This window comes from Cucumis melo, chromosome 10, assembly GCF_025177605.1.
Source record: "Cucumis melo cultivar AY chromosome 10, USDA_Cmelo_AY_1.0, whole genome shotgun sequence".
In the NCBI taxonomy this organism is placed as follows: Eukaryota; Viridiplantae; Streptophyta; class Magnoliopsida; order Cucurbitales; family Cucurbitaceae; genus Cucumis; species Cucumis melo.
In genome coordinates this window covers 16,342,031-16,350,231 of record NC_066866.1, presented here as the reverse complement: position 1 = coordinate 16,350,231, position 8,201 = coordinate 16,342,031, and positions in this window count along the sequence as shown.

Sequence of the window (8,201 nt, the reverse complement as noted above, 5' to 3'; positions counted from 1 at the left end):
GTTACGTTCCTACGGGAGCGCATGTTGCACGTGTTCGGGAACGTGCCAGAGATTGGGTACCAGTTACAGGACTCTGACAGGAAGTTAACAGGCACCTAGTGGGACTAGTAGTGGGTCCCTTACTGAGTATTTTATACTCACTCTCTTCATTTTATATTTTCAGGTAGAGGACGAGGCAAGGGCAAGGGCAAGCTGGCGAGCGACCCGAAGTGACCGTGGAGGGCCATAGGGGCTACTGCTTCCGCTTATCCTTATTTTAGACTTTCGTATTTGAGTTTGAGTACTTTTCATTACTTATCATCTTTTTATGTAGATAGGGCCCGAGTAGGACTTTAGAACGCATTACACCTTTTTGCATAACTACCTTGTTTAAATTTTCATAAATAAAATTTCTTAAACGTTACGCGTTTTTAATAAATTTTATGACTTAAACCACTTGTTCTATATTTAGTAATGACTTCGATTCAGTATAAGGAGTTGGGTCGTTACATCTTTTATCTGTATAATTTAGTTATGTAGTAAATTAAGTTTTTTTAATTTAGTTTTGATTTAAGAAAAGACAATGGTATCTTTTTTATAAAAAAAAAAAATTTGTGAAACTTACTTGATTTTAATTTAGCATTGCTTCTAAAAAGTAGGTTATCTTCTTTTACAATTTACCTATTAAGAACAAAAGTTTTGTTACACATTTAAGTTAGTAATAAGTTGTTTTACAATTTTTTTTCTTAAAAACAAAAATTTAAGAAATTTTTTTTTATGTAACTCTTTTATCTGTATAATTTAGTTAAAAATTTGTTTTCTTCTTTAATTTTTTTTGTCATTTTTTTACGACATATCCGTTTTCTGATATTTAAAAATTAGTATTATATGAATTTTAAATTTTATAATTTAATTTCGCTTTTTTAAATTAAGTTAAAGCCAATCGTTTTTAAAATTCAATTTTTTACAAATCTCAAGTACTTAGTAAACATTATTATTCTTTGTATAACAAGCTTATATCGCATCAACCATAGTTATTTTTAGGCCAATTTTTTTAAGAAAAAAGTTAGTAACACTCCTTCCATTTGTTTCTAGAAAAAACCAGGATTATTGTTATTCACAAATAGAGGTTTCAAGTGAGTTTTTTGTTTATAAAAAACATATGTAGCCCTTATGTTTTTATTACAATAAGTGAACAATATAAATTAACTTAAAAAGAAAAAAATAATATTACAAATGAAATTTCAAACAAAGTATTCTCAAAAGTTCAAACAAATAATCTGACAAATATAACACAATCATAATATACAAAACATGAATGTACTAACAAAGAAATTAAAAATGCAAAAGCCCTTATACAAATGTAGGAAATAAAAGAACACATTAGGCAATGGTGAGTGTCTATGCAAGACAAAGCAAGACAAAACCTAAAAAAAAAAAAGAAAAGAAAACGATCAATGAAATGAGATAGGTGAAACTAATTGTAACGCCCCGACAAATTTGATTTCCATTTATTATTATTTAAGTGTGGTTACGGAAAAATCCGAAGTTATTTGAGGAACTCTATCATTTTGATTTGTGATTAATTAAGGTTGGGAGTATTTTTATTTGGTTGGATTTTAATTGTTTTATTTGAAAATAAATTGGTGAAGTTTTGTTGTTAAAGATTAAAATTGGTTGGTTAAGGAGAGAGAGGTGAGGATTTAATTAGGGAAAAGAAAGAAAGATTCTTTTTCAAAAAAAAAAAAAGAGAGAAAAAGGGGGGATTTAATGAGATTTGGGAAAGAGAGAGAAGGTAGAGTAAGTGGGTTTAAATAAGCATTGGGACCCGTGTATCAAAAATAAATTCTCTTTTTGGAAAAGAAAACAAGAGAGAGAAACCTAGAGAAATTTTTGGAAGAAAAAAAAAGGAAGACATTGTTGAAAACCCTAGCCGCCGCCGACCTTAGCTCTGCCGCGTCGCCGCCCTCGCCGCCGGATTCCAGCCGATTCGTCGGGAGCCCAGCCGCAATCCCGAGCCGGTTCTTCGTCCATTCCGCGCTGCCGCATCGAGTCGGGAGTCGCGAAGCGTCTACCGTTCAGCCGAACAGTTCAGCCAAGCCACAGCCATCCGCCCGATTCAACCCACGACGCTCCGCCCCGATTCGACCCGCGCAGCCATCCGCCCGATTCAACTCGCGTCGCTCCGTCGACCCGTTCTGCGTACCCCTTCGCCTCGAAACCCGTCGTCGCCCAGCTGCAACCGCCCGTGGGAGCCGAACGTTGGCCACTGAAACCGAGTGCCGTCGGTTGAGCCGCGAAGTTGAGCCGCGCCCATCCGCTAGCCGAGCGCGCCTCCCTTCTGCCGCAAGCCGAGCCGCACGCGCGCAACACCTGTGTCCGAGCCGAGCCGGTCCCTGCTTTTCAGCCGAGCCGCAAGCCTTTTTAGCCATCTAATTTTTGGTCTTTCCCCACGTTTCCTTGGTAAGTTTTGGTAAGTTAGTCGGGTTTTGGCATACCCAACGAAGAGAAATTTTAGTTTTAAATAATTTAATTTTTGGATTAAATTAAATTATTTTTCTGAAAGGGGCCGGTTGGACAAATTGGTGTTGGAGCGTGGGATTTCTCGACTTAAAGGGAGTTAGCGCAACCTTGATTTTGGGGTAAGTTGCTTCAAACGACTCTTGGACTTTGTTCCATGAAGGTTAGGTTTTAATTGTTATTTCTAATCATTTAGGGCCCCGCTGCTTGGAAAGCACATCTTTTTCTTACTATTAGGACTCGTCAACCAAATCTCCAAGTAAGAGATTTCTACCACTAGCCCTACGACTAGAATCGTGAGACTGCATGCATTCCTAGTTATGCACTTGAAGACTACATTGCATAACGATGGTATAATTAATGAGGGCATGATGTGACTTATTATGATGACAGGGTTAATGTGTGACGGCTGATTATGACTTTATGTTTGGTTGTAGTGATGAGATGTGATATGATTACATGATGATGTTATGTATATGTATGCTATGGTTAGGGTGTATGTTAGCCTCTTATTAGAGTCGTACCCACATGTGTGTCCTTCGGGATCACCACCTTTATGACACAGACATGATGGAGAGACCCGACGGGGTCGCTCCCACTTATGACTGCGTAGTCTGACGGGATTACCAGTCTGATATTGACATTGACACAGAGATGACGTGAGCGATCCGACGGGACCGCTCACAGCCCGAGCGTCTTAGGTATTCCATTGGGAATTACCAAGGACCAGCTTGCCCCTACAGGGGCACGTGTTGCACGTTTCGGGGACGTGCCAGTTATGGGGTACCAGTTTCAAGACTCTAATAGGAAGTTGACTAGTAGTGGGTCCCTTACTGAGTATTTTATACTCACTCTTTCCATGACATGTTTTCAGGTAGAGGCCGAGGTAGGGGCAAGGGCAAGCTAGCGAGCGACCACAAGTGACCGTGGCGAGCCATAGAGATTTCTGCTTCCGCTAACCCCATTTTAGACATTTTGTACTTGAGTTTCATTTTCTTCCTTATTTACTATTTCGTTTCTTTAAAAGTAGATAGGGCCCGAGTAGGATTTTAACATCATTTACATTTTGCATATTACCTTGGTTTGGTTTTATAAATAAAATTCTGAGGTTTTTTTTTTTTACTAAACTTTATGGCTTAAATCATGTGTTTTACCTTTAGTAATAACTTCGGCTCAGTATGAGGAGTTGAGTTGTTACAGTAATACAATTGAACTTACCTCCTGATAGTTGGAAAACAAAGAAAAGTGTACATTAGCAAAGCAAAATATACATACCCTAAACAAAATATCAAAGAACAATGGAAAAGGAAAGTGCATTAGTTGATGAGTAAAATAATAGTATAAGAAAAAAAAAAGATAATAATATATATAAAACAAAGTCTATATAAAATAGATGTAAAATAATTACCACTCAAAGATATAGAAGAATGTTATGACCTCAACCTCAAAGAAAATAAATTTTAGATACAAACCAGAGAGGTTGTGTGTTTAGAAACGAAGGAGAAATGTTCTATTTAAAACAAATGGATGTGTGAATAATAAACATTTACTTTCTAATTACTCAACTACAAATAATAAATAAAGAAATAATGATTACCATGTATTAAATATAAATCAAATAAAAATAAGATTTCCAAAATTTAAATTTCTCACCTACCAAAAAGTAACTATTAAATTCTTTTTAATACAAATACAACTACCCCATATATAAATAAAAATAAGATTTCTAAATTGAAATCTCTCTCAATTATAATTATCTACGGTCAAATCACTCAAATATATTGTTTTGTCAAATTTAAATTTCTCAACTACCAAATAAACAAATCAAAGGTAACCAAAATGTTTTAAAACTTAATCAACATTAAGACTACACAAACTTGATTTGCAAACTTTGATTTAGAAAAGTAATAAAAATATTAAAGCTTGATGTTTTAAAACAAACAAATAACCAAAATGTTCTAAAACTTAATCATCAACACCACAATTGCAAATGATTTATAAACTTTAATTTAGAAGAGTAATAAAAAATTGAAGCTTGATGTTTTAATATAACTGGTTAATGAGCATCTAAGCTTCACATAATCAAGAATTGAAGATCAATATAATGTGAATGCAATGCACATATGAAGAACCTAAGATCATTATTATTAGATTCGTAAGCAGAAATCAAGTGAAAAATGGGTTATTGAGCATTGTTTTTGTGCCTTGACTAAAAAATAAAACTATAATGTATTACAAAAAAAATAAGTTTTTCAATAATAACAAGAAAGTAAGCAAGAATCTGAGAATTGAAGCAATGTCCAAATTATCTAACACATACAAAACACTGCCACGGAGAGTGTATGAACGATATATCACTTTCTTTTTTTTAATATATTCATGAGCATCCAAGTTAACTCGTTACCTTCGAAAGGTCTCATTAATCAATAACAATCCCAAGGATTCTTTTAATATGATAGTTTTAGTACTAAACCAAAATTTGAATTTCTAACAGAACTGGTAATGAGATTTGAACGGGTGTTGCCCATAATAAACTTCAACTTTTATGACTACACAAACCAAGAATGGGAAAAGTAATAAATAAAAAAAAAAGGCATATCTTGCAATACAAAACATAAAAAAATACAGGAAAAAAGGAACCTTACGACAAAAAAAATGCATGCATTACAGAAAAACTACAAGAAAAAAACAACCTTACAACAAAGAAATGCATGCTAAGAAAAAAACACAGGAAAAAAGAACCTTACAACAAAGAAACGCATGCAGAATAGAAAAAACACAAAAAAAGAACCTTACAACAAAATCGAGAACAGAAAAGACAAAACAAAAAAAATGAACAAAGCAATACAAAAAAAAAATAATTAGAATAAAGAAAGCATTAAAAAATTACAAAAAAAAAAGCATTACGAATAGCACAAACTCGTCAATAAATCTGTCTTTTCTCCGTCAGCATCCGATTTCCTCTTACTGTTGCTTCTTTGTATGAGAAAAGAAAAAGTCCTCCGTCGAAAGATTCTTGACGAAAGAAGAGAAAAATGAGGAGATAAAGAGGCTAGGGTTTGAATGAGAGCCTGAAGAAGAAATGGGGAGAGAGACGATGAGAGATCCATAAGAAATTAAGAGAGATTTTTTTTTCTTTTTTTCTTTTGTAAAAACATTGAAACCACCGATTTACCCCATTTCTTATTCCATTACTTTCAGACTGTGGGCCAAGCATGGGCCAAGTCCACTTGATTCCAAAACCACGGGCCAAACAACCTCTAAATGCCTTGGGACGAAAAGTGTTTTCAATAGGAAAATCCGTGGAAATGGCAAACATAAGAATGGAAATTGTCAAAATAGCAAACTGTTAATTTTTTTTTATATTTATGGCAAAACTAACTGTCTAGAATAATTTTCAACTTTTTTCGATCGAAAATGCCCCTCAACGGATGAGAACTATCCATAATCAAATACAATATATTTAAGGAACCCGGGAAATCAAACAAAATATCACATAGCCGATTACAGTGTATCTGTAAACACATCCACTTATGATAATTATTAACAAAATCAAATAATTATTATATTATTTCAAAGACCCCTAACTATATTCAATTGATTTCAATATCCCCTAATTATTTCTATTTTTTCCTTCAATAATTATATATTCAAACTTTAGCTACCGATTTTTTCCTTCAATAGCTATTAACGCAATGAATAGGTTCTAAAATTTTAATGCAATGAATTCTTCCTTCCTAAAATAATGATAAACATGATGCAATAATTAACCATATACAAAACATTAAAAAACCTAACGGAAAAGCATTTAAAACATTCAAAATTCAAATCTCTAAAATTTAAATTTAAATTCCAATCATTTCCTAAAATTATGGCAAATATAATGAGAATACATAAGTTTAAATTCAAATCCCAACTATCCCTAAAATCATGCCAAAACACAAACCGGAATTATCCCTAAAATTGGGAATATCCCTAAAATTGTGATCTATCGTTAATGTTGCCAACTAACCGAAATTAATTGAAACCAAAACACAAGATTCACCGAAAGACAATCTTTTTGAAATTTCACCGGAACGTTCATGGCCATTAAAACATAAATTTCAACGAAGAACAGAGCAAAGCATATTATTTTTGAAATTTTAACATCTTTATATTCTAAACTACTTTAGAAAAATAACTAATATTGCCTTCCCAACATTATATTCATAAGATTATGTTATATACATTTTATTTCTTTGCTCTTGTCTACCATATTTTCGTAATATCCGACCATTACATCAAATTAAAACATGATCCCTACAAATGAAACAGGTACCCGTATAATATATGAAACAATAATTTAATTTAATATTCATCCCTCCTATATACAATCTAGCAGTGAATACTTTATTCGATAAACGTGTTCCCTTTGAATTTTTTCCATGGCTTTACAACGAGTGAAGATCGTATTCGATGGTAGATGGATTGAGTCCTGTCGGTATATTGACTATCGCCTCCTTGATGTATATGTTCCAGTTTCATCATCGTTTCAAGAATTTGCAAATTGTATTCAATGTAAACTTTTTCCAAATTCAGAAGTTTCTGTCTCTAGGTTGACCGTTTATTGGAAAGATTGCAACAATTCGAAACTCAAATAAAGATTATGTTACTTATATCGAAATTCCCCGACAATGATCAAATAAAACTCAACGGATGAGAACTGTCCAGATTCAAATACAGTATATTTAAGGAGATAGAAAAATCAAATAAAATATCACATATTCGATTACAGTGTATTTGTGAACACACTCACTTATGATAATTATTAACTAAATCAAAAAATTATTATATTCTTCAAAGATCCCTAAACATATTCAATTGGTTTCAATATCCCTAATTATTTCGATTTTTACCTTCAATAATTATATATTCAAACTTTAGCTATTAATGCAATAAATACGTCCTAAAATTTTAATGCAATGAATACTTCCTAAAATAATGATAAAGATGATGCAATAATTAACTATTAACAAAAACATTAAAAAAAAGTAACGAAAAATCATTTAAAAGATTCAAATTTCAAATCTCAAATCTCAAGTAAAATTCAAATCAAATTCCAATCATTCTCTAAAATTATGGCAAATATAATGGAAATAATAAGTTTAGAATCAAATTCCAATCCTCCCTAAAATCATGTCAAATAAAATGTGATCTATCTTTAATTTTGCCAACCAACTGGAATTAAGGGAAACAAAAATAGAAGATTCACCGGAAGACAATCAACCAGAATTAAGGGAAACGAAAATTTGTACTAAAAAAAGAAGGTGGAAAGTGACAGTGCAGGTGAAAAACAAATGCGGGTGGAAAGCCATTTGAAAATTTGAAGAATGTTAGAACCGAAGAAAATTTGAAGAAAATTTTGAGAACTCGGTATTTTTTTACTGATACATGCAGAAAACAGAGGAAAAATCCAAAGGTTGAAGAAGGAAGAGAAGCGTGAAACGAAACAACTCACCGATACTTTGGGTGGTGCAAACCGATTATAGTGTATTTGTGAACACACCCACGTATGATAATTATTAACTAAATCAAAAATTATTATATTCTTTCAAAGATCCCTAAACATATTCAATTGATTTCAATATCCCCTAATTATTTCGATTTTTACCTTCAATAATTATATATTCAAACTTTAGCTATTAACGTCCTATAATTTTAAT